The 26,852-nt window shown below is 36.7% G+C and overlaps 1 protein-coding gene across 1 annotated transcript in view; it reads right to left on the bottom strand.

The window, feature by feature from the left end:
- Positions 1 to 26,852, bottom strand: part of LOC141495412 (guanine nucleotide-binding protein subunit alpha-14) — a 408,685-nt gene that overhangs the window by 214,357 nt on the left and 167,476 nt on the right. The window lies entirely within an intron of this gene.

Raw genomic sequence — 26,852 nt, 5'->3', positions numbered from 1 at the left:
AAAAAGGAATGCTAGGTGTCTAGAGGACCTGAGTTTAAATCCTAAGTGTGCCAATATCTGTGTGATTTAAAGCAAATCACTTTTCTTGGTCTCAGTTTACTTATCTGTAAGTGAAGGAATTGAATTAGATGATCTAATAATTTACATCAATTATTCTATAAACCAAAGTCCTCAACTCTAAGTGCAATGCAAAGATGAAAGAGGAGAAAAAATTTTAAATGATAGTTTGGCTATCATTTTTCATTAGATTTGGCCAACATTTTTCATTTAGGAGGAAATATCTTTACTTAAGAGTGATTCAAATTTGATGAATTAAGACTTGGGAATGTAAAAATGAAATTAAACACCAGCTTACTGAAATACTAGCTATCTTCTTCTGAGAAGTAAAGTTACTCAGAATTGGGAAAGGGGGTTACTTTTCTTGATTCACCCCGACTTCTCCCTTCCCACCCCTCACCCCTTCTTTAGGAGATAGTCATATTATAGAAGCAAACACAGCCATGAAATCTTTAGTATCCACATAGCCTGCAAATGTCCCCAAGAATAGCAAAAATAAAATTTTGATGTTGAAACTGTACTCTGGAAAGACCTAGAAGAAACTACTGCCCTGAAACAATGAAGTTGAAATAGTGAGTCATAATGTATGCCTTTCTTGAAATAGGTCAAGTTTCTCTAAATTGAGGTTTTCCTTTTTTGCAAGACTACTAAAATGTCTGGGCAGGAAAATGAAGGGAGGTAAAAGGGAGTAGGGCAGAAAACCACTCCTAATTTTTTGTAGAATACTGTCAAATCGGATTTGCTTAAAAGTCTAGGTTCACTCGTGTGTATGTCTTTTTGCTATTGTTCTTTTCCAACAGATTTGGGGAGGGAAGGCTGGAAAGAAATGTTTCATCTCAATCTATCTCTTGGCTGTTCCATAAACAAGACAGTTTCTCTGGCTGTACCCCATGGTTGTAATGCTCTGCCTTATCCACTCAATTACTGACTTCTGTGGCTTCCTTTAAATCTCAATAAAAGCCCACCTTCAATCAGAAGCCTTTCCCAATCCCTTTTAATTCCAGAACCTTCCCAAGTGGTACAGTGGATAGAGCTCAGGGTCTGGAGTCAGGAAGATTCATCTTCCTGAATGCTAATCTGGCCTCAGATACTTACAAGCTAGGTGGTCCTGGGTTAGTCACTTTACCCTATTTGCCTCAATTCCTCATCAGGAAAATGAGCTGGAGAAGGAAATAGCCAAACCATTCTCATATCTCAAAAATTCCAAATGGAGTCATGAAGAGCAGAACACCATTGAATTGCACAATAATCATAGTTTGCTTTCTGTATATTTGTTAGTATGTTATCTCCTCCTTTAGGTTGTAAACTCCTTGAGGGCAGGGGTTATCTTTTGTCTCTTTTTGTATTCCCAGGGCATATCACAGTGACTCACATAGGGTAGGAGCTTAATAAATGTTTGCTTATTGTTATACATGTATATATATATATATATATATAGCTATAGATATATTCATATGACACAGTGAATAGAGCACTGAGGCTAGGGAGTCAGGAGGTCAGGAGTTTGAATCCAGTCTCAGATATTTACTAGCTGTGTGACCTTAGACAAATCACTTAACCCTGACTGTCTCACATCCAGGGCCATCTACAGTTGTCCTGATTCATATCTGGCTACCCAGATGACTCTAGAGGAGGAAGTTAGACTGGTGACTTAGCACAGTCTCCCCTTACTCAGAAACAATTTGAGTGTTTTCATGGCATCATGGACCCTACCTCAAATACTTAATGTGTGATCTTGGTCAAGTCTTAACCTGTTTCTTTCAGTCTTTTCTTCTATAAAATGGGGGTAATAATAGAACCTACTCCCTAAGTTGTTGCCAGAATCAATTGAGATAATATATGTATAAAGCACTTATATTAAGGGATATATAAACGCTAGCTATTATTATATTTTGAGGTGGAAACTCTGGTTTTAGATATAGCTTTGAATAACAACAGTAACAATATAATAAAAAATAATAACTCACAAAAGAATGGAGCTTTAAATTTTACAAAGCAACTTATATACTATGAAGTTTTAAGGTTTACAAAAGTCTTTATATAGGTTATCTCATTTAATCCTATCAACATTGTGAATTAAGTGGTATAATCGTACTCATTTCACAGAAGAAGAGAATAAGTAATTTGCCTAAGGTCATACAACTAGTATAATAATGAAGTGGATCCAAAAACATATTTGGATTCTCATGGCAGTTTGATTTCCCTTCTATGTAAGGCAGCTGGGCTAAACATTACAGATACTTTAAAAAAAATTTAAACGTCCTTTTTTTTTGCATTATTCATTACCTACTATCTCAACTCCACTCTTCAAGTTTTAAATTTTCCCAGAGATAATTAGTTTTCCTTTACTGAAAAACATTCAAATCCAAAACTCCAAAATGGAGAACCCCATTTTCTGAGACTAGAATCCATTTTGTTTCTGTCAGAGAAGACTTAGAGAAATGTACTTTGAACCTTAATACTTCAAACCCCAGTCATACTTAAAATGCATTTTTCTCCTTGGGACTCTGAAGTAAGCCACTCAAAAACCCCATTTTATAAGCCATGGCATGGCCCGTGAGCTATAGACTTCAGCAAATCACTGCATAACCAAATGGGTACCAAGTGGGGTTGATTCCAAGTTTCCAAGTCCTCTTTCATCCAGTCCTTTCTCTCCACTCACAGGCATACCACCCTAACTCAGGGCTCCCACCTGCCCCAGACTGTATCAAGAGCATTGCACCTGGTCTCTACTCAGGGTCCTTCCTTCTACAGTGCATCCACCACAAAGCTGCCAAAGTGAATTAATTTCTTAAAAGTCATATCTGACCTTGTAACTTCCTTCCTCAATAAACTTCCAGAGGATTCCTTTTCTTCTAATACAATCCTCAGCTAGCTTTTTTAAAGTCCTTCATAACCTGGCTCCGACATTCCCTTCCATCTCATACATCAATCCCCTTCCTGTACTCTTTTCAAACTTGCCAAAGTGAACTTCCTGTTGTTTCTGGCTCAGGATGGTACCCATCATTTCCATGCCTTTCCCTAGATTGCCCTCCACAACATCCCATACCTTCAATCAACCCTTGGGTCAAACATGATGCATCCTCCTTCATAAAGTCCTTCCTGTTCCCCTCCAATTGCTAGTGCTTCCCTCTCTACAAATTATCTTCTGTTTATTTTGTAAATATTTTGCAAATTTTTTAATATGCTTCAATATACTTATCTGATCACAAGCCATCTTCCCTGAATAAAGGAAAAATCCTAAAAAGGCAAAGACATTCATTTTTGTCTTTATATTATCAGGCCTAGCACAATGCCTAACATAATAAGTGTTTGGTCGATGCTCTGAGTGGCATGCTATGGCCCAGAATTTGATTCTCTATGGGTCTGATGTGGAGCCCAGCTGAAATGGTTCAGTTTTCAACAATTCTAGGAAAACCTTGGTAAATCTTGGTACAACTCCTTTATGACCACCATGAGTTGTCCTTAATTGGTCCCTCCACCTCTGGCCTCTTCTCTAACTTATTCCAAACTAGGCACAATCAACTGAACAATCTTCCAAAATCATTAAATTGCATATTAATTGCCCATCCCCAACATGTAGGTGCTCAATATACCAATAATTTCCAGCTGTTAAAGGAAAAAATTCAAATGCTGCAGCCTGGCTTTATAACTTTAGCCAAATGACTGTCTCTCGAGCCCTTAAATTTTGTATCTGTAAGGTGAGGGCATTCCAATCCTAGATTCTTATAGTTCTAAAAGATTTTGAATGTGTTCATATGTATACTAAGTATGTTCATAAGTATATTAAAAATTGCAAAATATTTACAAAATAAACACAAGATAATATGAATGTCTTCATGATGGAGTTATGAACTGAAATGTTAGTTGAATTGGTGAGTAATTTTCCAATACTATCATTTTCAGTTAACTTTTTAATTTCTCTAGGCCACAATTTTATTTTTTCACTTGTCTGTGGATGAATGTCCATTCTCTTATAGAAGGAGTAGTAGTATAGTAGTGGAATTTGTAGTAGTAATAGTAGTAGTTTTAGTAGCAATAGATAACAGTCATATAGTACTTAACAGATGGCAAAGCATTTTACAAATATTATTTCATTTAATCCTTACAATAACCCTAGGAGGTGGGTACTTTTTATTACCCCCCCCATAAAGAAGGAAAATGAGGCAAAAATGAATTAAGGGTTACATAACTAGTAAAGTATCTGAGGTCACATTTGAACTCTAGTCTTCCAGACTCCAGGTCCACCACCTGGCTACCTATTAATTCTTTTTTTTTTTAACCTACTAATTCTTTGGTGGAAATGTCTCTGACCACTTCATCTCTAACACAATTATTTCTCTTTCCTCAACCTCTTCTTGCACTTGTCCCTCTCAATACTATGCCCCTAAGCAAATTGCTCTGCTTCTTACTATGGAAGCTTTGGACAAGTCATTCCATCTTTGAAACATGAATTTCCTCTTCTTGAAATGAGAATAATAGTAATAATGATAATAATCATCTCAAAAAAAGCATTAAGTGAAGTAATGACTAAATAGTCCTATTTAAAATTCAAAACTATGATTGTCTACTAATATTACTTACGATGTTTGTCTCTCTCCAAATAGTGTTACACATTATCAGACATGCCTATAATTAAAATAACTACATCTGTTTATACCCTAAAGGCACTTTAGGCACTTCCATATGACCCTTCATGATCTTCCCTACACTTCCTAGTATTTTGCACCCTCCCCCAATAATTTGTAAATTCTATGAAAGTAGGGATTGTTTTGCTTTGTTTCTTTGGGATTTTTTTTGTTTTTGTTTTAGCTAATCTAGAGTCAGACCTCACATTGAATCCTGTCTTAGGCATTTACTAGCTGTAAGACCCTGAGTAAGTCATTATAACCTGTCTGCTTTGGTTTATCTTTAAATGGGGATAGTGATAGTACCTGTCTCCTAGAGTTGTCAAACTTTAAATGTCATATAAATGCTAGTTTATCATTATTACTATTATGATGATGATGATGATGATGATATCTTGTACCTAGCACAATACAGATGTTTAATAAATGTTTGAATTACTTCCCACTCTAAAGAGTATTCTGTAGATAAACAGAAACGGAAATTCTAAGAACAACATAGCAAATACAGTACAATAAGAGTCAAGTTCAGAAAACATTTTCTTCCATCTTAGCTCTATGATTCCTCATTTACAAATAAGTGCCAACAATGAAGTAGAAAAACCAAAGTACAAATTTAGTGCAATAAAGCTGGGATGCCTTAAACTGAAATATAAATCATGAAAGAATAAGCTATGAAAATTTAGATCTACTATTCAAGAGGGATCTATTTATAAAACAGAAGCTGATCTCAAAACTTGCCCTCTTGGGCAGGAAAAGGGCCTCTCTTAGGTGCTCTCTCCAAAATATTTCAAAACCCTTAAAATTATGACTAACTAAATTTTTAAGAGCCAGAACCCACAGAAAGATCCAGTGAAGCAATGCTCCAGCCCAAGGTAATCTGGAAAATAGTGGAAAAACTCTGTTCCATGGTGTTAGAGGGGCAGCCCTGCCAGATACAAGGAACTTCAGTCTCCCGGGAACAGCCACAGGGTGCCTGGGAGTGCTTGCTCCCAGTGGCAGAAGCAGTTTCCTGACTTGCACCCCAGGGAGCACTGAGCACAACTTGGAAGATCAAGAGAAGACCTCTGACATAGAGAGCACAAAGTCCAGGCTCTCAGCTCAGCTGCAGCACTCTGTGAAGCCCAGGCCCTCAGTGAGGTCATGGCACTCAGCATGGCCAAAACAACCCAGATTCAGGAAATGGAAGCAGGCCTGTAGAGTCGCCCAGCAGGAGCCTCCAGGCAGCTGTCCTGAGTGCTCAGCCTACCAAAGGTAAGGGAGTGGAGAGAGAGAGAGTTCTGAGGTCTGTCCTCTGTCCCTGGAACAGGACTCTGGGGCTTTGACCACATTCAGATCCTGATTGCAGTCTAGCCCCACCCCCCCAATAGAGCAAGGATGCCCCTCTCAGCTCCCTGGCAGAGGGGTGAGCTTGTGGTCATTCACAGACCAGGAAAGTAGTCAGAGCCTCATACTGAGGTCCTTGTGCAATAAAATTTAAAAGCTCAGGAAGCAGCCCAAAATCAGGAACAAGCTGGGGAAATAAATAAACAGGGAAAAAAAGGAACCAGAACATTGACAATTACTTTGTCTATGATCCCATGGAGGATCAAAATACTCAATCTGAAGATGAGAAAGTTCAAGCTTCTGCATCTAAAGACTCCAAGAAATATAGAAGTTGGGCTCAGGCTATGACAGTGCTCAAAGAAAATTTTTAAAATCAACCAAGGGAGATAGAAGAAAAATTGGGAAAAGAAATAAGAGAGATGCAGGAAAAACATAAAAACGAAGTCAGCAGCTTAGTCAAGGAAATCCAAAAAAAATGCTGAAGAAAATAACATGTTAAAAATCAGTTCAGGTCAAATGGATAAAACAGTTCAAAAAATTATTGATGAGAAGAATGGTTTAAAAAGCAGAATTGGCCAGATGGAAAAGGAGATAAGAAAGCTCTCTGAAGAAAAAAAATCCTTCAGATGTAGAATGGAGATAAAGGAAGCTGACAATTTTATAAGAAATCAAAACACAATACATCAACACCAAAAGAATGAAAAAATTAGAAGAAAATGTAAAACATCTCATGGAAAAAAACAACTGATCTGGAAAAACAATTCAGGAAAGATAATTTAAAAATTATTGGGATACCTGAATGTCATGATCAGGAAAAGAAACTTGACTTCATTTTTAAAGATTTCCTACAGGAAAACTACCCTGATATCCCAGAAGCAGATGGTAAAATAGAAATTGAGAGAATCCACCAATTTCCCCTGGAAAGAGATACAAAAAAACACACCCCAGGAATATTATAGTCAAGCTCCAGAACTCCCAAGACAAAGAGAAACTATTACAAGAATCCAGAAGGACACAATTCAAATATGATAGAGCTGCAGTAAGGATCACACAGGACTTAGCAGCAACTACATTAAGGGCTTGTAATATAATATTCTGGAAGACAAAATAGCTTGGAATGCAACTGAGAATCAACTACCCAGCAAAACTGAACATCCTCTTCCAAGGGAAAAGACAGACTTTCAATGAAACAGGGGAATTTCAAATGTTCCTGTTGAAACGACCAGAGCTGAACAGAAAGTTTGGTCTTCAAGTACAGGACTCAGGTGAAGCATAGAGAGTGGAGGAGAAGGGTAAATTATGTGGGACTTAATGATGATGAACTGCATGTATTCTTGCATGGAAAGATGATACTGATAATACTCATTTGAACTTTCTCATTTAATAGAGCAGATAGAAGGAGCTTTTGTAGATGAAGCACAGGAGAGAGCTGAATTTGAAGATATAATATACTGTAAAAATGGAGTCAATGGCTAAAAGGGAAATGTACTGGGAGTAAGAGAAAGGAGGAGTGGAATAGGCTAAGACATTTCATATAAAAATGTTTGTTTGTTTTTTGCAATGAGCTTTTGCAATGGTATGAAAGGGGGGAAGGTGAGGGGGAATGAAAGAACCTTTATTCTCATCAGAAATTGCTCAGAGAGGAAACAGCATACACACTCAATAGGGTATAGACATCTAGAGGAAAAGGAGAGAAGAGGGACGGGGGAAGGGGGGGATGTGAGTGATAGAGGAAAGGGTAGATCATAGGAGAGAATAGTCAGATATAACACATTTTCTTTTACCCTGTTTGCAAGGTGCTGGGATTAGGTGGCCTGCCTGGGACTACACAGCCGGGTGGTTGCTGGGTCTCTGGGGTGGTATATGTGGGCTTGGGCCTCTTGGCCCCAGGGCCAGTGCTCTATCCACTGTACCACTCAGCTACCCTACAGCACATTTTAGAAGAGGGACAGAGTGGAAAGAGAGAGAAAATATAATGGATGGTATTGGGGAGGAATGGATGGAGGGAACTGCTATCAGCAACCAACAACTGTGGAAAATTATGGAAGAAACTTCTGTGATGGATTTATGATAAAGAATGTGATCTACCCAAGACAGAGTTGATGGTATCAAAACAAAGATATTTTGGGGGGGAGGGGGTATTATGTTTACTTTCAAACAAGAATATTTTAGTAATGTGTAAATAAAAAATAAAGAAAACAGAAAAAGACAAAAGAAATACAGTTATCAAAATATATACTTTTTTAAAAAAGTTCATAGATTAAGAGCCTCTAACTTAGAAGGGATAGGATGGTTTAGGAAAATGATTTGTGCTATAATCTTAAGGATCTAGAATTACACCAGATGAATCAAAATATTACCTAAACATTGTTAATTTTTTAATTTTATTGTGTAATTTTTAAATAGAAAATGGTTTGATCAGATAGAAAGACTTTCAAGGGCAGAATATATTTCTGTTTCTTTGAATTATTTAGAATAATACAAGTAATAAATCTATCTTTAGTAGATTTAAAAAAAATAGCCCTCTCAATGGCACAAGCTGCACATTTCCTGGAGAAAAGGACAGAACTAAACTCATTCTTCTTAGCGGAGGGTCCGAGAACTTGTGGGGGTTTTTTTTGACATTTTGCAAGGAAATGGGGTTAAGTAGTTTGTACAAGGCCACACAGCTAGGTAATTATTAAGTGTCTGCAGCCAGATTTGAACTCAGGTACTCCTGACTCCAGGGCCGGTGCTCTGAGAACTGTTTTAAAAATAAATGTACAAAGAAATGCCAGGATTTCTTCACAGATATCTGATATGAAAGACTTAAAACTGAGGGGAGAAAAGCTAAGTATCATTTTGGATATAAGAAACTGGGTCAAGTTTTCAATTTTACTGCTACTCACCATCGTAACCCAGAGCTCATGAACTTCTTTAAAAAATCCTATCTGTAGGATTCCCATTCAACTGCAATCAACACAGTCAATGAGAAATTTTTGAAGTAGTATAAAGAGTAAGCACCAAAGTGGATAGAGAATTAATCTTGGAGCTAAGAAAATCTGGGGTCAAATACTTTCTTTGAAATATACTAGCTTTGTGACACTGGACAAATCATTTATCCTCTCAGTTCTTTTATGTAATATATCCTTCCATTAGAGTGTAAGTTCCTTGAGGGCAAGAATTATCTTTCTGTGTGGACCTACATTGACAAAAGTTCCTTGCTTGGAGCTTTCTGAACTAATATCATTGATTCATTCTCTTTAGACTTGAGCATTTGTATATGGCCATATGTGTCTTGAATTCTCTCTATTTTTGGCATTTTCAGAATTGATCTTTTATCCACTGATTTCTCCACTATGCTGAAACATGGTACATTCCTCTTTTTTAACTCATTGAATGCTTGATCTAGAAAGTATCATAGAATTGAGCAGAAATTGAAGCCAAATCAGTTGTTTCAAAGTAATTCAAGTAATAAATAGCTGAGCTAGGACTTTGATAGGATCTCCATTCCAACTTTCCATATTATAGAGGATGAATTTGAGTCATTCTGTCAAAAGGGAACTGGCTTATCCAAGGTTATAGAGCTAGTTAATAGCACAATTGAAACTATAATCCTAGTCCAATATTACTTCCACTATGACAAGCGAAAAATTAAATCATCACTTAATACATTCCCAATGCCCAATATCTGCCTCTCTTCAAATCAACTTTCCTGGGCCAGGTTGACCTGCCCATCCAAGGAAAAAAACTAGAAAACCCTAGGGAATCTGTATAAACTTTATAACCAGAAGCACTGTCTCCTTCTAAGCTAACTCTATAGATGCCCCATTGATAATAAATCAACAACTCCCTTATTAGTGAATAGTAAAAATATTAAAATCATAAGGGAGGACGAAAAAAAATTACTATTGAAATGACAATGCTATGCCTTATATTTGCAAAAGAAATAATACAAATATGGGTAAAATTGCTTATTTTATTTTATTTGTACATTTGAATACAAATTTATCAGCAATCCTGAGATAATTCTGCATTCCCTAGTCCACTAGTTTGGGATCCAAAGGTTAGAAACCTTTCATCTGCATACTACCCTCAAGGCAACTGTCTTGCATATCAATTCCTTTAAATGTGAACCAGTACAGTGATTTTTATCTTATTAAAATTTGGGGTTGATTTTCATGAGCATTTATGTTCCTAAGGAAAACATTGCATGTTGTTAGCTTTAGGCAAATGCTTCCAGCTAGAAGAAAAAAGAATTGGCAAAGAAAATAGTATGAGCTAGGAGAAGGTATTGATTAACATGATCAGTACCAACGAAAACTGTGAATCAAAAAGGACTGCATCTAAAGACTAAATGTCTTACAAAGCTGGTATACAAGTCAGAGAATGATCATTAAAACAACCAAAACACATCATTGGGCTTAAAGATATGGCAACAATGCTATCTCTCTGTTAACAAAGGATACCAGAAAACCCATATGGTGGTAAAAACCCTGCAGATAAGACTACCACCAAAGCCTTGCTCTCTTGATTGTATCAAATTAATAAAACAGAATATCCACAACCCTAAAAATGTTTAGTTGTGAAACTTATTATGTGAGGGATTGGGATTATTAAATTTAGTACAATTCTATCCTCAGTGAGTCTGTCAATGGCATCCTGGAAGCCCTGGGTAGAGGTCTGCATGTGAAAGAGTGGGGAACAGTGATACATCAGTGGCTGTGGCTATCTATCACCAGGCTGGTCCAGGTGAGTCCAGGAAGTCAGTCTGAACCTCACCTAGAGGTATAGGAACTGATAATACAATGACAACTTGGAGATGATTTTTCTTCAGTGATATACTCAAGATTAGCAGAGCAGTCTCTCTGGGTCACAGAACCCTTAATTCTCAGAACTACAGGTTTTGAGAACTGGGAGGAGCTCTTTTGGGATAAAGCTCTGAAAGAAGAACTCTGATGTTGAGAGACTGTATACCCAAAGAAAGAGCAAAATGAAAACATTAACAATATGTTTATAGTCCTGGATGTGGTTTTTATCAGTCATACATAACCCTTGGATAACTCTTTTCAGGTTATTTTCAAAGGAAGTAGGATCTTAGGACAATAGTAATAGCTATCAATGATACAATACTTTATATCTTTCAAATCTCTTTAGAAGTATTTACCCCGAGGGGTGGAGCCAAGATGGGGACAAGAAGGGATCCAGTCTTAGGAGCTCTCTGATAAAACTTTGAAACTAAGGACTCTAACTAAACTTTCCAGAGACACAACCCACAAAGGGACCCAGTGAGGCAGTTCTACTCAAGGTAACCTGGAAAAGAGCAAAAAGGCTCTGCTCCCCAGGTTGGAAGGGCAGCCCACTGGAGGGGTGGCCCACCAGAGCTAAAGTACTTCAGCCTCCTGGAGGCAGCCCCAGGGCACTGGGAGCCCCAGCTCACAGCAGCGGGGTAGTCTCCTGAGCTGCAGCCTGGGGAGCACCGGGCACAAAGTGGGGGAACAGTGGGGGACCTCTGCCAGAGCAAGCACGTGGAATCCAGCCCTCAGGGCACACAGACAGCAGCTTGGTCTTTTTGGCAACCCAGATCCGGAAACAGAAACAGGCAGAGCCAGTAAGCAGGAGCCCCCAGGGCATGAGCCCATTTTGCTGAGGGGAGTGAAGACAGACTGCAGAGCTCTGTCCTCTGCCCCTGGAACAGGACTCTGGGGCTCTGAACACATTCAGATCCTGATCGCAGTCTAGGCCCCCCAATAGAACAGCAGGGCCAATCCACCTCAGCCCCATGGCAGAGGGGGGCACTTATGGTCATTCACAGACCAGGAGGGAGGGAGGACAGAGCCTCACACACTGAGACCCTTGTGGGAGTGTCCCAAAAGAGGAAGACCATTGAGAAATATTTTGCATATGAGCTCAAGAAGGATCAAAATACTCAGTCTGAAGATGAGGAAGCACAAGCTCTTGCATCTAAAGACTCCAAGAAGAACAGAAATTGGGCTCAGGCTATGACAGAGCTCAAAAAAGACTTTGAAAATTAAATGAGGGAGTTGGAAGAAAACCTGGGAAAAGAAAGGAGAGAGAGATGCAGGAAAAACATGAAAATGAAGTCAGCAGCTTAGTCAAGGAAATCCAAAGAATTGCTGAAGAAAATAGCATGCTAAAAACCAGCTTAGGCCAAATGGATAAAACAGTTCAAAAAGCTATTGAGGAGAAGAATGCTTTAAAAAGCAAAATTGGCCAGATAGAAAAAGAGATAAGAAAACTCTCTGAGGAGAACAAATCCTTCAGATAAAGAATAGAATTCAGGGAGATTGATGAATTTACCAAAAATCAGGAATCCATACTTCAAAACCAAAAAAATGAAAAATTAGAAGAAAATGTGAAATATCTCATTGAAAAAACAACTGATATGGAAAACAGACTCTGGAAAGATAATTTAAAAATTATTGGAATACCTGAAAGTCACGAACAGGAAAAGAGCCTTGACATCATCTTCAAAGAATTACTACAGGAAATTGCCCTGATATTCTAGAAGCAGAGGGCAAAATAGAAATGGAGAGAATCCACTGATCCCCTGGAGAAAGAGATCCCAAAAAAACCAACCCTTAGGAATATTATAGCCAAATTCCAGAACTCCCAAGTCAAAGAGAAAATATTACAAGCAGCCAGAAGGACACAGTTCAAATATCGTGGAGCTACAGTCAGAATCACACAGGACTTAGCAGCAACTACATTGGAAGCTCGTAGGGCTTGGAATACAATATACCAGAAGGCAAAAGAGCTTACTTAGAATACAGCCAAGAATGAACTATCCAGAAAGGCTGACTGTCCTCTTCCAGGGAAAAAGATGGACTTTCACTGAACCAGGGGAATTTCAAATGTTCCTTTTGGAATGGCCAGAGCTGAACAGAAGGTTTGATCTTCAGATACAGGACTCAGGTGAAGCATGGAGATTGGAGGAGAGGAGGGAAATATGAGGGACTTAATGAGGATGAACTGCATGTATTCCTGCATAGAAAAATGACACTGATAATACTCATATGAACCTTCTCAGTTAATAGAGCAGGTAGAGGGTGCTTTTATAGTTGAAGCACAGGAGAAAGCTGAATTCGAAGATAAAATATGGTGTAAAATGGAGTCAATAGAAAAAAGGGAAATGTAATGGGAGAAAGAAAAAGGAGAGGGGGAATAGTCCAAGATATTTCACATAAGATTTTTTTTATTACAATGAGCTATTGCAATGATATGGAAGGGGAAAGGCAAGGGGGAATGAGGGAACCTTTGCTCGCCTCAGAAGTGGCTAGGAGAGGAAACAGCATATATACTCAATGGGGTATAGACAACTGGAGTAAGAAGGAGGGGGGGAGCAGGGGAAAGGGGTGGGGATATGAATAAAGTAGGAGAGGATGGATCATGGGGGGAGAGTAGTCAGATATAACACATTTTCTTTTTTACTTCTTGCAAGTGGCTGGGATTGGAAGGCCTGTCCAGGACCATGGGGCCAGGTGGATTCTGGGCCTAAAGTGTGGTGTGGGGGCCCAGGGCTTCTTGGCCCCAGGACCAGGGATCTGTCTGCTGCGCCACTCAGCTACCCTACAGCAGAGTCAGAGTGAAAGGAGAGAGAAAATATAGTACATGGTAGTGAAGAAATAAGAAAGGAGGGAGTTGCGATCAGCAATGGCAGTGTTGGAAAAATATGGAAGTAACTTTTGTGATGGACTTATCATCAAGAATGTGATCTACCCATGACAGAGTTGTTGGTGTTGGAACAAAGACTGAAGCACATTTTTTGTTATTATTATTTGGGGGAGGGTGCAGGGCAAGTGTGGCTGGGTGGCCTGCCTGGGGCCACATAGCAGGGTGATCTTTGGGTGTCAGATTTGGACCCAGGTGCTCCTGGCTCAAGGGCCAATGCTCTGTCTGCCACCCACCCACCCCTACTATTATTACTATTTTATTTTATTTTGGGTCTTTTTTTTCTTTTCTTTTCTTTTTTTCTTTTTCTTTTTTTTTTCTTTTTTCTTTTCTTCTTTTTGGTTTTTGCAGAGCAGTGGGGATCAGGTGGCTTGCATGTCACACAGCTGGGTGATTGTTGGGTCTACGGGGCTGGATGTGGGCCTGGGTGCTCGTGGCTCCAGGGCTGGTGCTTTGTACATTGTGCCACCTGGCCATACCTACAATTATTAATATTATTTTTTTACTTTTAATTTTTTTTCTCTCCCCTTTACTTTATTGCTCAAGCAATTCTATATTCATGAGGGGGAGGGGGTATTTTGTTTACTCTTAAACAAGAATATTTTATTAATGTAAAAAAAATTGTACAAAATGAGAATAAAAAAATAAAAAAAATTAAGGAAAAAAAAGAAATATTTACCCCTTCAATCAAGTAAAATAAGTGCTATAATACCATTTTCTGAAGGAGGAAACAGACTCAGAGAAGTTCAGGGTCAAAAAGTGTCTGAGACAGGATTCCAAGTCTAATATCAGGAATCCAATCTGTCACCTTGCTACCATTTGACAAGTTGTCAGACTCACTCATATTAGTCAAAAAGAGTTCCGCTGGGGCAGCCAGGTGGCCTGGTGGATACAGCACCGGTCCTGGACTCAGGAAGAAATTTGACCTCAGACACTTAATAATTCTTTAACTGTGTGACCTTGAGCAAATCACTTAATGCCACTGTCCTGCAAAAACAAAAACAGAAAAAATAAAAGAAAAGAAGCACTGCTATCCTTTCCAGAACCACAAAAGTTAAAAAATTCTGTACTAAATATGTACTCTGTGTAAATGAGTATATTTAACTTCCTCTTTCAAGACATGCTTTACCACTAAAGGATCAAATGAGATAATATTTGTAAAGATCTTAGATCGGTGCTAAGTGTCACACAGGAGGCACTTAATAAAGTCTTATTTCCTTCCCCAAAGACTGTTATTATTATTATTTTTCTTTGACATTTCTAGCCATAGTACAAAAGTTCATCATCAAGAAATGTTTTCAGTTGGGAGAAATAATGAAGCATAACTGTAATGATGAAAATTTAATTTCTTGAAATTAATGAAATACAAAAAGAAAATTAAAATACAAGTTAAGGAAGGGGTCTAAATAAACATAATAAACAAAAAAGTATAACCAGCTTCAAATATATGTCTTTAAGATCCACAAAAAACTTTCTTATTGTCTTCTAGATATTACCAGACATAAGCAGATATCCAACATAATCTAAGGTATCCTCATTAATTCTTTCAGGTCACATAATTTCATGAAACAGAGCAGTAATTTGCAAAAATGTTTTATTAGTTACCTGAAAGAATTTTACCTCTACCTGAGTGGATCATGCAGGCATCTAGATTTCAAAGGGATGAAGAATTTCCACAAGAAAGGAACACCAGGTACTCTGTTTTTGACTACATGAATACTGAATAAACATTTAGAAAGATTATAAAAAATTAGTTATAAGTTGCCAGTGTTATCCATGGAAATTATTCTTTCATACCCAAAGCATGTGCTAAAACTGCTATCTGTAACAAAACCACCAATTCAAATTAGCAAACATTTTTTGACTATCTACAAGCAACCAAAAAAAGGGTCCAGTCATTGCTCTCAAATTCAGATAAGTCAAGATATCACCCAGTCCTCTTCAAAAAAATGAAGGATGAACAACCACCACCAAAAGTGGGGATAAATGTACATAAATGAACAAAATCCACAACAAAATGTAATATGGACAAAGGAAATAGACAAAATACTCTGAAACAAATATCACCTCAGGGTGAAGGAGGTAAGAAATCAGGAAGGGCTTAACCAGAATGTTAGATGTTGGCAACTAAACTGTTCTCAAAGTTATTTGAATTCCAAAGAAAAAATAGGAGATCTAAGCAAAAAGACCACTCTCCCCATTTAAATTATCTTTTTATGGGGCAGTTAGGTGGTGCAGTGGATAGAGCACTGGCCCTAGAGTCAGGAGTACCTGAGTTCAAATGTGACCTCAGACACTTAATAATTACCTAGTTGTGTGGCCTTGGGCAAGCCACTTAAGCCCATTTGCCTTGCAAAAAAACTAAAAAAAAAGTGTTTTGAAATACATTCTCACCTTACCTCCTTTCTCTGAGAAGCCTCACCTTACTTCAGGTGCTAAATTCTTCCTCAATCCTCAACAGTTGTTAGTGATTGCTTAATTATTAATCTTCAAGTCATTTATACTGAATTACATCTGATAGTGCATACATATATCTACTCCCCTCCCAACTTCTGAGTAGAATTTAAGATCTTTGAAAGTCAGAACTGTTGTTTTTGTCATTGTATCCCCATCTAACACAAAGTCTACTTAAAATTCCCTGGATATACAAAGTGCTTAATTAATTTCAGTAATATCAATTTTTTGGCAAATCAATTGAAAATTCATTAATAGTTTCCAGAAACCTGAAAAAAATTGAAACATAACCACCAATATTAACACTATTACTTGAAATAAATTACATTAATCTAATCCTAAATGACATTATATGTAAATCTTATCAGGGACTTCTCCCCTACTCTTATCCTAATATCGTCTACTTTTAAAAGGATTAATTTTAACAATTCTTCCATTAAGGCATTATGATCTTTGGCAAATCATTTCTCTTCCCTGGGACTCAATTTATTCTTCTAAAAATAAAGTTGGATCAGTTAATCTTTAAATTCCTTTCAGTTCTGATATTTTACAATCTCTTATTTATGATAAGATTAAGATCATTATCATTCCCTATATAAGAATTATATAGTTAATTGAATTCAATCTATAATATGACTTTTCAGAAGCTATGTTTATATTTTTCACTAACTATTTTAGGAACAAGAGTGGAGTTGTGTAGCAATCTGCAAGAGAGAAAGTTTTGAGCAAAAGGGTAATAATGAAGGGGTAATATTTTTATAGCCAGCAGGTGTCTCTGTGAAGCAGGGGTTGGCTATATAAAAGAAATCTAGAGGACTAAGAAGTAGGAGATTTTTTTTCCTAGACCACACTTCTGACCTTCCATTTGATGATTGACTTTCCCTTAGAGGTTGGAATTTTTTCCCTAGGGCTCACAGGTTTTAAGCCATGCCTAACTTTGGTTACTACATTTAGGATTTCTGTTCATGTTTGGGATTCACATACTTCTAATGTAGGAAAGCTGCTATTAACCTGATTCCTTCTCCTTTTGCTTCATAGAATGGAGCTAATGAAAGGGGAATGATGAAAGATTCTCCAGACCAGAGAAAAGATGTGATTGTTGTAAAGTCCTGGAGGCATCAGCATAATCTGGGAGGACTGGCTTCAGAGGAAGGGGACCTAGGATTAGGTCTTTGATACTTTCCTTCTCCAAATCTCAGTTTCCTCACCAAAAAGATGATGGCTTAGATGCAAAAATTCTTTCTAGTTCTAAATCTATATTCTAATGAAATCTAACAGGAATCTTGTTCTTTTGACTCCTGATTCAATCTCCAGAATACCAGTTTCTACTTCTCCCTAAAGTTAAGGGATCCTCTATAATATTTCTTTAGAATTGATTTCTCATGATAATAATTATATAGCACTGTAAGGATTATAAATTGTTCAGAGCTAGTGTTTCTAGGGCTCTTTCTAAAATATATAGAGATTGGAATCAAATTTATAAGATTGCAAGTCATTCCCCAATTGATAAATGGTCAAAAGCTACAAACAGGCAGTTTTCAGATGAAGAAATTAAAATTTATGATTTAGCACAGCTCCCCTCATTCAAATCATATATAATATATGGAAAAAATACTTCAAATCATTACTGATTAGAGTAAAGCAAATTAAAACAGCTATGAAGTACCACCTCATACCTATCAGGTTGGCTAAGATGACAAAAAAAAGAAAGTGATCAATTTTGGAGAGGTTGTGGGAAGATTGGTGCATTAATGCACTTTTGGTAGAGTAGTGAACTAATCCAACCATTCTGGAGAGCAATATGGAACTATGCTCAAAGACCAATGAAACTGATCATTCCCTTTGATGCAGCAATACCAATACTAGGTTTATATCCTCAAGAAATCATAAAAAAGAGAAAATCTTACTGAAAAGTATTTATAGCAGTTCTTTCTATAGTGGCAAAGAATTGGAAGCTAAGGGTACCCATCAACTGGGAAATGGCTGAAGAAGTTATCATATATGCATGTTACAAAATACTACTGTTCTATAAGAAATCATGAGTAGTTGGACTTCAGAGAAGCATGGAAAGAATTACATGAACTGATGCTAAGTGAAGGAAGCAGAACCAAGAGAATATTGTACATTTTAGTAACAAAATTGTGAGTTGATCCATTATGATGGTTACAGCTCCTCTTAGCAGTTCAGAGATCAAGGACAACCTTAGAAGACCTGTTATGGATAATACCATCCATATCCAGAGGGGGGTGAACCACAGAATCTAAATGCATACTATGTTCACTTTTTTAAAAACTTCTCTTGTGTTTTTCCTTCTCATCTCATGGTTTTCTTTCTTTCCCCTTAGTTCTAATTTCTCATACACAAAATGACTAAGATGTAAATATGTTAAATACAAATTTACATGTATAATTTTTACCAGACTATTTACCACCATGGGGAGGAACACAGGTTTGTAAAAAAATGTGTAACTCATAAATTTTCAAATGAATGAATGCTGAAAAATTACTATAGCATGTAATTGGAAAATAAAATTTCAATTGAAAAATAAAAAGTAAAAAATAGGGTGGCTAGGTGGAACAGTGGATAAAGCACCAGCCCTGGAGTTAGGAGTACCTGGGTTCAAATCCTGTCTCATACACTTAATAATTACCTAGACGTGTGGCCTTGGGCAAGCCACTTAATCCCATTACCTTGCAAAAAAACTAAAAAAATATATATAAAAAATGATTATATATTGTTTTGCCTGGATTATCTCATAGATTAAAAAAAACCAACCTTATGAGGATAATATCTATGAAATTTTTATTCTATTTCATAGATGAAGAAACAGCCCTAGAATGTCTAAATGTCTAAGTGACTTGTCCACAGTCACACAAATTAAATAAATTTCAGAATTGAATTGGAACCCAAATTTCCTAACTTGAATTGTACAAAACTCCATGATCTGACACATGAGACATGAATTTTATTTTTGACCTTATTTTGCAGTGTTGAGCTGGGCCTTAATTCTTTGCCTGGCATTCTTTTTACAACTAGTGAAATTAAAAAAAAAGCACACAACAAAACCATAAATGAAAATTTTAAATATTCTAATGATGATGCTTATCTAATGATGATGAGATAATGTCTTCTTCCAAAGACCATGACATCAAGGAGGTGACGCCATGACAAGCACATGAATTAGATTTGAGAGCGGGAAGCTGTGCTAAGTCATAAGCCTAATGCCTAATGTTCTCCTCCAGAGCCATCTGGATCCAGTGGCCAGATATGAATCATGACTACTGGAGATGGCCTGGATGTGAGGAAATCAGGGTTAACTGACTTGCCCAAGGTCACACAGTCACAAGTGTCTGAGGCTGGATTCGAACTTCAGTCCTTCTGATTCCAAGGCAAGTGCTCTATCCACTCAGGGAAGCTGACAGATGTGAGCAAAATACTTGGCATGTCACTTACAGAGGAGATCTAAATGGCCGAAATGGAGTATTGGGGGGGGGGGAACCTTTTAAAGTAGCTCAGATTACAGCATCATCTAGGTGTTCAAGGCTTGAAAATTGGGAGATTCTTATTTTATAGGACTGACTTTCAAATCAAGAAATATTTATTTCCATAAGGTACTGAGCTAGCTATTCTAGAGAACATATATGAATAATTCATGCTTCTTGCCCCCAGGAAACCTATAGTGTGGGAAGGAATAATAAGGAATTTACAAAAATAAATATACAAATTTACAAAAATAACTGAAAAGTTACAAAAACAATATAGCTAGATATGTTAAAGCATAATAGAAACTAGAGAATGGAGACATTACTATTGGATGTTAGAGGGAGATAAGGAAAAGGAGGCTTTCTGATAAAATTTAATCTGAGCCTAAAAAAAGTGAGCTAGATTTTTTGTCAGGTGGAGATATAGAAGGGAACATTTGGCCAGAAGGGAAAAATGTGAGTAAACAGTATATTTTTGTAAGAAAGAAAACTGTATATTGTTACAAGAACAATGAGTACTCCAGCTTGATTGTAGTATAAGGAAACATGAGGAGAAGAAAAAAAAAGACTGGGAAGGTAGCTGGGGGGGGTGCCAAAGTGTGAGAACTTTCAATGTTGAATATCACTAAATATGCTTACACTTTATATCATGGCCTAATGGTCTCAAGCTTTTTCACTGGACCAAAATTTCATTTAAACAAAGTTCAGTGAAACCTTTGAAGCAAAATCTTTTTAAAGGCCTGCTAATGCTAACAGAAAAAAAAGGCTAATTTTTAAAATATTCAAATTCAAAAATCCTATTTAATATTAAAGCTCCATTGACAAGTATATTCCTAACTTGAGAGGCAGTCAGAGACACAGAGAGAATAAACATGGGCAGAAAGAGCTAGAAGGATAGAACTAAAACCTAATATTTCTTGACAATCACCTTTTAAATTAAATCTACGGTAGAATTTAAAGGAGAATCTCTAGGAATCATACTTTCTTATTTTATTCCATGAAAAACAATGAAGAGAATGATTGTGATGCAAAGTAGATGTGACAATTGACCTTAAGTAAATTTGGAACTTAGAAGGAATGAGATCAATTCTATTTTCTCAAGAATCCACTAGAAGGATCAGCAGAAAACATGGATAGCAAGATAAATAAAAGAGTACTTTCTCTACAGATTCTTCTTCCTCTAACTTTCAAGGGCATCTCTATGGCAAACCTAATTGGGAGAGATGGAGAAGCAGAAGGAAATATGGAATAAGTAAACACAGAAAATGGTAGAGGAAGTAGGGGATGGAGAGGATGAAAAATTGTTTCCCAAGAATGAAATGGAGATTTGGAGAAAAATCAAAAAAAAAAAAAGGGAGAGTAATTGGGGCAATAGAGACAGAGCTAAATGATAGACTAGGTTTAGGGGACATAAAGTTCTGAGGCTATTACCATGAATTTCATGGGCTCGACTGTATTTCCAATTTTTTAAAATATCTCTTCCAAATCTCATGTTCAAGAATGAAAGTGACTGCTACTTCTAATAATAATAGTACTAGTAGTAATACAACTTTTAATAATATCTAACATTTATATAGTGCTTACTATGTGCAAATTATTTCATTTGAGCCTCGTAACAGCTCTGGAGGTAGATTCTATTATTATTCTCATTCAATAATAAAAGAAACTGAGGCAAAGACAGGTTAATTGATTTGTCCAGGATCACACTGAATCTAATAAGTTTCTACTGAATTTGAACTTCAGTCTTCCTAACCCCAGGTCTTAACTCCTATCCACTAAGCCAATTAGCTGCCACTATGTAGAAATTCCCTGGGAGTGTGGGGAAGGTTGAAGGAATAGCAAATCCTTCTTTGACTTCTGCTTCTTCAAATTCTTTTCTTCTATGAGAGCTCAGGGGATGCTTTTGGGCTAGAGAGGAAATTCAAGAGTGAAAAGCAGTGAAAGCTAGAGTTGATGTCCTGGATCCTGGTGAAGCCAGAGCTCATTATCCCTAACGTGGCTATAGACCAGGGATTGGCAAATGGGGAACACTAAAATGGTAAAGCAAGCTTGTCAAGCCAGCATAATTTTTTTTCCCTGAAAACCTTTTCTTGGAGTACTTCAGGGAAATTCCAGGATTCCAATGTACACACAGTTTGAGAAACATTGCCAAACTAGTTAAAGGGATTGAGAGAAAGGAAGAGGAAAAAAATAAAAGGTAAATGAAATTCAATCTTGATGTTTATCAAAATCCTGAGAAGGAAAAGCACTAATTTATTAATGTTGTGCCTTTTTTGGAATGATGAAAAGAGAAATGTACTAGAGGAAACTAGAATGCTCTAGAATAAAAAAAAAGTAAAAACTTGCACAAATATTAGAATTCAACATGCATTCAGTGAGTGCATGGATTCCTAATAACATTAAAAGGTAGAGGTGTAAAGGATAGCCTCTATTTTAACAGAGGAAGAAACTAAAGTCAAGGGAAAGGAAGTGATTTCCCAAAGGTCATCAAGACAGTCAGCAGAGCCAAGATAGATATCAGATCCTATTGACTTCAAATCCAGAATTACTTTACTATAACAAAACACTAATATATAACTATTACTTGTGAGAGTATAATTTTCAATTATCACATTAAAAGCACTCTGATGGTCGGTCCCCCCCAGTAAAAAATAAACTTCCTAATGTTTCCTCCCCTCCTCCAAAAGCATATTTATTTTCAGGGGAAAAAATCCCATCTGCAAAATGAGAGAGTTTTAACCCCCCCCCAGAAAATCATGGAGAAATTTTAAGGGGGTCTGTGATTTTGGGGGTTTTCTTACATTTAGATCGCTATATTTCAATATTATAATAGGGCAGCTAGGTGGCTAGTCAATAGAGTATCAGGACTTGGAGTCAGGATCTTCCTGACTTCAAATCTGGCCTCAGACACTAACAGTGTGACCCTAAGTAAGTCACTTAACTATTTGCCTCAGTTTCCTCATCTGTAAAATGAGCTAGAGAAGGAAATGGCAAATCACTCCAGTATCTTTGCCACAAAAAATCCCAAATAATCACAGTTACACATAACTGGAAATAACTAAACAATAACAAATTTCAATATAATTTATTTTCTTTGGAATTCTATATTTTCTTAAATATTTACAAACAATTACTCTGAGTTTTTCAAGCTGTATACAACTGTTGAAGGGGGTCATGTTATACAAAAAAGTTTAAGAATCCATATTCTAAATACAAAAACTTCAGAAAATTAAACTTCTTAGTCTCTAAATTTTCATCCCTCTTTCACATAAAATGCAGAATTATGAAAAAAAACCTAATAAATCACTCCAAATTTGACTTTGTAAGTAGCTGAACATCAACTCTTCTGTAAGCAATTAGAAAAGCCTCAAGCTAAGAAACCATAGTGTTTGCCAATATGAAGTCTAAGTTTGTAGAGATAAAGAGAAAGATTCTTTAATCTAAAGGTTGAAATCTCTCAAGAAATAACTTTATTATCAGGTTAAATGAACTGACTCTGCAGAACTTAGTGCTCAGGGGGAGAAGGCTTAGGGTTTCAAGTACTCCAAAAGTCTAGCCAAAGAGCCTAGTGAATCCTGTTTATCTCTTAAACAAGGATTCCTGAGTTTTACTATGTCAACTACACCAATATGAAAATAAAACAGAAGTTGCTCTTCTTAGACTACTTCCACCTTCACTAAATCCTATCCTGAACCTCCAGTTGCTAAGGTATCTCAAACCCTAAGGGTACACCAAGACTGGGTAAGGACATCTTAGAGATTCCTCCAGGTATTCTGAAGAATGTGATAAATTCACCCTTCTCCTTTAACTTCCAACACAGAGTGAGCAGCAATTATTGTTAAATCCCTGCTTGGGCCAAAGCCCGACTCGCTTTCCACATTCAACTCAATTAAACAAATATAAAGAAATACATGTAAATAAATACCTATGCTAGTAACTGGGGGAGGGGGGAGCAAAAATAAATGACTTCAGAAACTGTAAGCTAACTTGGAAACTCAAACACATATGCTAATAAATCTAACACTAAATACACACTAATAAAACTAACACTAAACAGACAAATGCTATATCACTCAAGTAAAATGTTATAGGATGATAATTATTGATAAACTAGCTTGTATATAGCCCCTTAAGTTTTGCAAAATGATTTACATATATTATCTCATTTGATCCTCACAGCTGTTTTCCATTTTCTCCATCTGACAGATAAACTAAAGCAGACAGAGGGTTAAACGACTTCCTCAAGGTCATACAACTGGATAAATGTCTGAGGCAGAAATTTGAATTTGGATCTTCCTCACTCAATATCCAGGGTTATGCCATCTAGTTCCCAATCAATGGGCTGAATGATGCATTCATGATAAGATTTCCATCATCACTCAGCTATAGGAGATAATCTACCAACCTCAGAGGCAGTCAACATTTGGTTGAGCCAGATTTATTAAAGATTCAAAATTCATCCCAGTGAGAGTGAACCTTACAAGAATGGGTTCCAAGATTGCAATATCTGGGTCTGAGGCCTTAACATCCAGGTCAAGTACTGCTTCTTTCACAAAAACCTTCCTTCTACTTTCCCCCATACCCCTGAGCTGGCAATTCTCCTACACAGGGTAATGTCCTTTCTGTCCCCACTACCTAGTTCAGTGTTCATGGGTTTATTCTTTGTTTAGATCCATAAAAAATCTATGAAATCTTTTCTAATCCCCACTGCTGACAAAGACCTTCCCACAAGTTTAGAGATAAACTTTGCTTATAGCTCCTCTGTAACCACTATTCTTAGAGAACCATAGCACAGAGAACAGAAAACTGACCTCAAATTTGGGAAGACCTGAGTTTAGGAGTGGCCATTAACATGCACTAGCTGTGTGCCTTTGACCACATCACTCAACCTCTTATGCCTCAGGCAACAAGGATGATGTTGAAGAGAAGGTGCTGATGATAAAAAGAATAACATTTATAGAGCATTATTATAATATATTTTCCCTGGCCAAGGGAAATGCATGATACAGGTGGCTAAATATCAGGTCAACTTTGACACTGCTACTGGTTAGAAACTGAGTTAATCATATATGCAAATACTGAATAGTGGACAAAAAGCAAGTATTTGGCAAATATCCCCTTGGTCCAACATCGGACTTCTCAATGACTTTGAAGGGAGAAGTGAATTTGAATACATCTGCCTTGTACTAACTGTTAGCATTTGCAATTTGTGTGACTTTGCCTTCTAAATTTGATTTATGCAAAAAAAGGAATGAAAGAATTGGTTTGGATTAGGAAAGTAAGGGGTTTTATATCTCATCACCATAGAATAATACTCACTGGTTTCTCCTGTGGGTGAGGCACCATTTACACCCTATTCTCAAAAATCATAGAATGAGTCAGTTCTAACCTTACAGGTGCATGTTTGTTGAAGGGGGTTTTGTTTGCTTGATGGGGGTGGAGAGAGAAGTAGGAAGCTTAATATTGCCTTTATCCTCTGGTTATAATCACCAGTCATCACACACTGTGTAAACTTTAGGCTACCTAAAACAACATTGGGAGCTGGAATTGCTTGCTAGGACACTGTCTCTTGAATTTCCTACATATGATTTTAATTAAGAATAACAACTCTAGGTTGTTTTCTCTTTAGTACCAGTAACAACTCCTAAAAGAGATCACTTTGGAAAAAGAGAGCTTAAAAGGAAAAGTCAGAATCACAATAATAATAAAAAATTAGAGAGAAGAATAAAATTGCATATTTTTTGTCTTAAAATTGGCAAACTTTCCACTGATTGTTTGTGTAACCCTTTGTATAGAATTTCAGAGCAGTTTTCTTGCTCTGGATCATAGATAATAGATCTGGCTCCTCTTCAGAAGTAGAAAAGTATTGTGGTTCCAAATTATTAAGGACCTACAGGTAGAAGCAAAGCTAAATTAATCACAGTTGTATGGCTTGTGAAGCTCCCTGTGCAATACTATTAACTCCACTTTATGAGGAGGAAGCTAGTGGTATAGTGTTGTCAGGAAGACCCAAGTTCAAATCTAGTCTCAGTACTAGTTGCGTAACTTTGGGCAAGTTACTTAATCTCTATCTGTCTCCATTTCATCAACTGTAAAATAAGGATAATACTATTTTTCTCCCAAGTTGTCATGAAAATCTAATCAGATAATTATTAAAGTACTTGATACAGTGCCTAGCATATAGAAAGTATATATATATATATGTATATATATACATATATATATAATACACATGTAAATTCTCATTTAATCACTACTATTATTATTTGTGATCATTTTTTGAGATATTTGTAAGTATCTAGTACAGTACCTAGAATATAGTGGCACTATATAAATATTAGCTACTACACCACCACCACCATCACTACTATGCTATTATCATCAGCACCACTTCTATGATACAACTATCACCATTACCCACCACCATCACCACCACCACCACCACTATCACCATTAAAGAGAATGGAAATTCATCAATAGAAAAATAAAAAAATAAAATTGTGGCCCACAGAACTAAAAAGTTAACTGAGAAAGATGAACAATATTGGAAAATGACTCACCAATTGAATTAACACTCCTTATTACATAACTCTACTACCAACACATTCATATCATCAACATACTTTAGAAATGTAAGGGAATCTAGGATTGGAACTCCCTCATCTTTCAGATAAGGAAATTAAAGGTTAGAGTGACAGTTATTTGGCCAAAGTTATAAAGTCACTTTTTATAAGTGAGAACAAGATAGGCTGAATGCATTTTTTAAAATAGCAATAAAAGCCATTATCACATCTATATTTTAGACAAAGGGTGCCAGCCCGTTGGTTTCTGTTTTACAACTTACTAAAATGACCTTGGGTCTAGATTTCATTTCCTCATACATAAAATGGGACAACTGGAATAAAAGCTCTCTAAGTACTTTTCATGTCTAGCTCTATGATTCTTTGAGAAAATAAGGTAGAATTTTTTTACATTTTTTATTTTACTAAAGATTTTATTTGAGTTTTACAATTTTCCCCCAATCTTATTTCCCTCCCCAACCAAAGAAAGCAATCTGTCAGTCTTTACTTTGTTTCCATCTTGTACATTGATTCAAAATAAGTGTGATGAGAGAGAAATCATATCCTTAAGGAAGAAACAAAAAGTATAAGAGATAACAAGATCAGACAGTAAGATATCTGTTTTTTTTTCCCTAAATTAAAAGGAATAGTCCTTAAACTTTGTTCAAACTCCACAG

This window comes from Macrotis lagotis, chromosome 8 (genome assembly GCF_037893015.1).
Source record: "Macrotis lagotis isolate mMagLag1 chromosome 8, bilby.v1.9.chrom.fasta, whole genome shotgun sequence".
NCBI classification, from domain to species: domain Eukaryota; kingdom Metazoa; phylum Chordata; class Mammalia; order Peramelemorphia; family Peramelidae; genus Macrotis; species Macrotis lagotis.
This window is presented reverse-complemented; position numbering and strand designations above follow the sequence as displayed.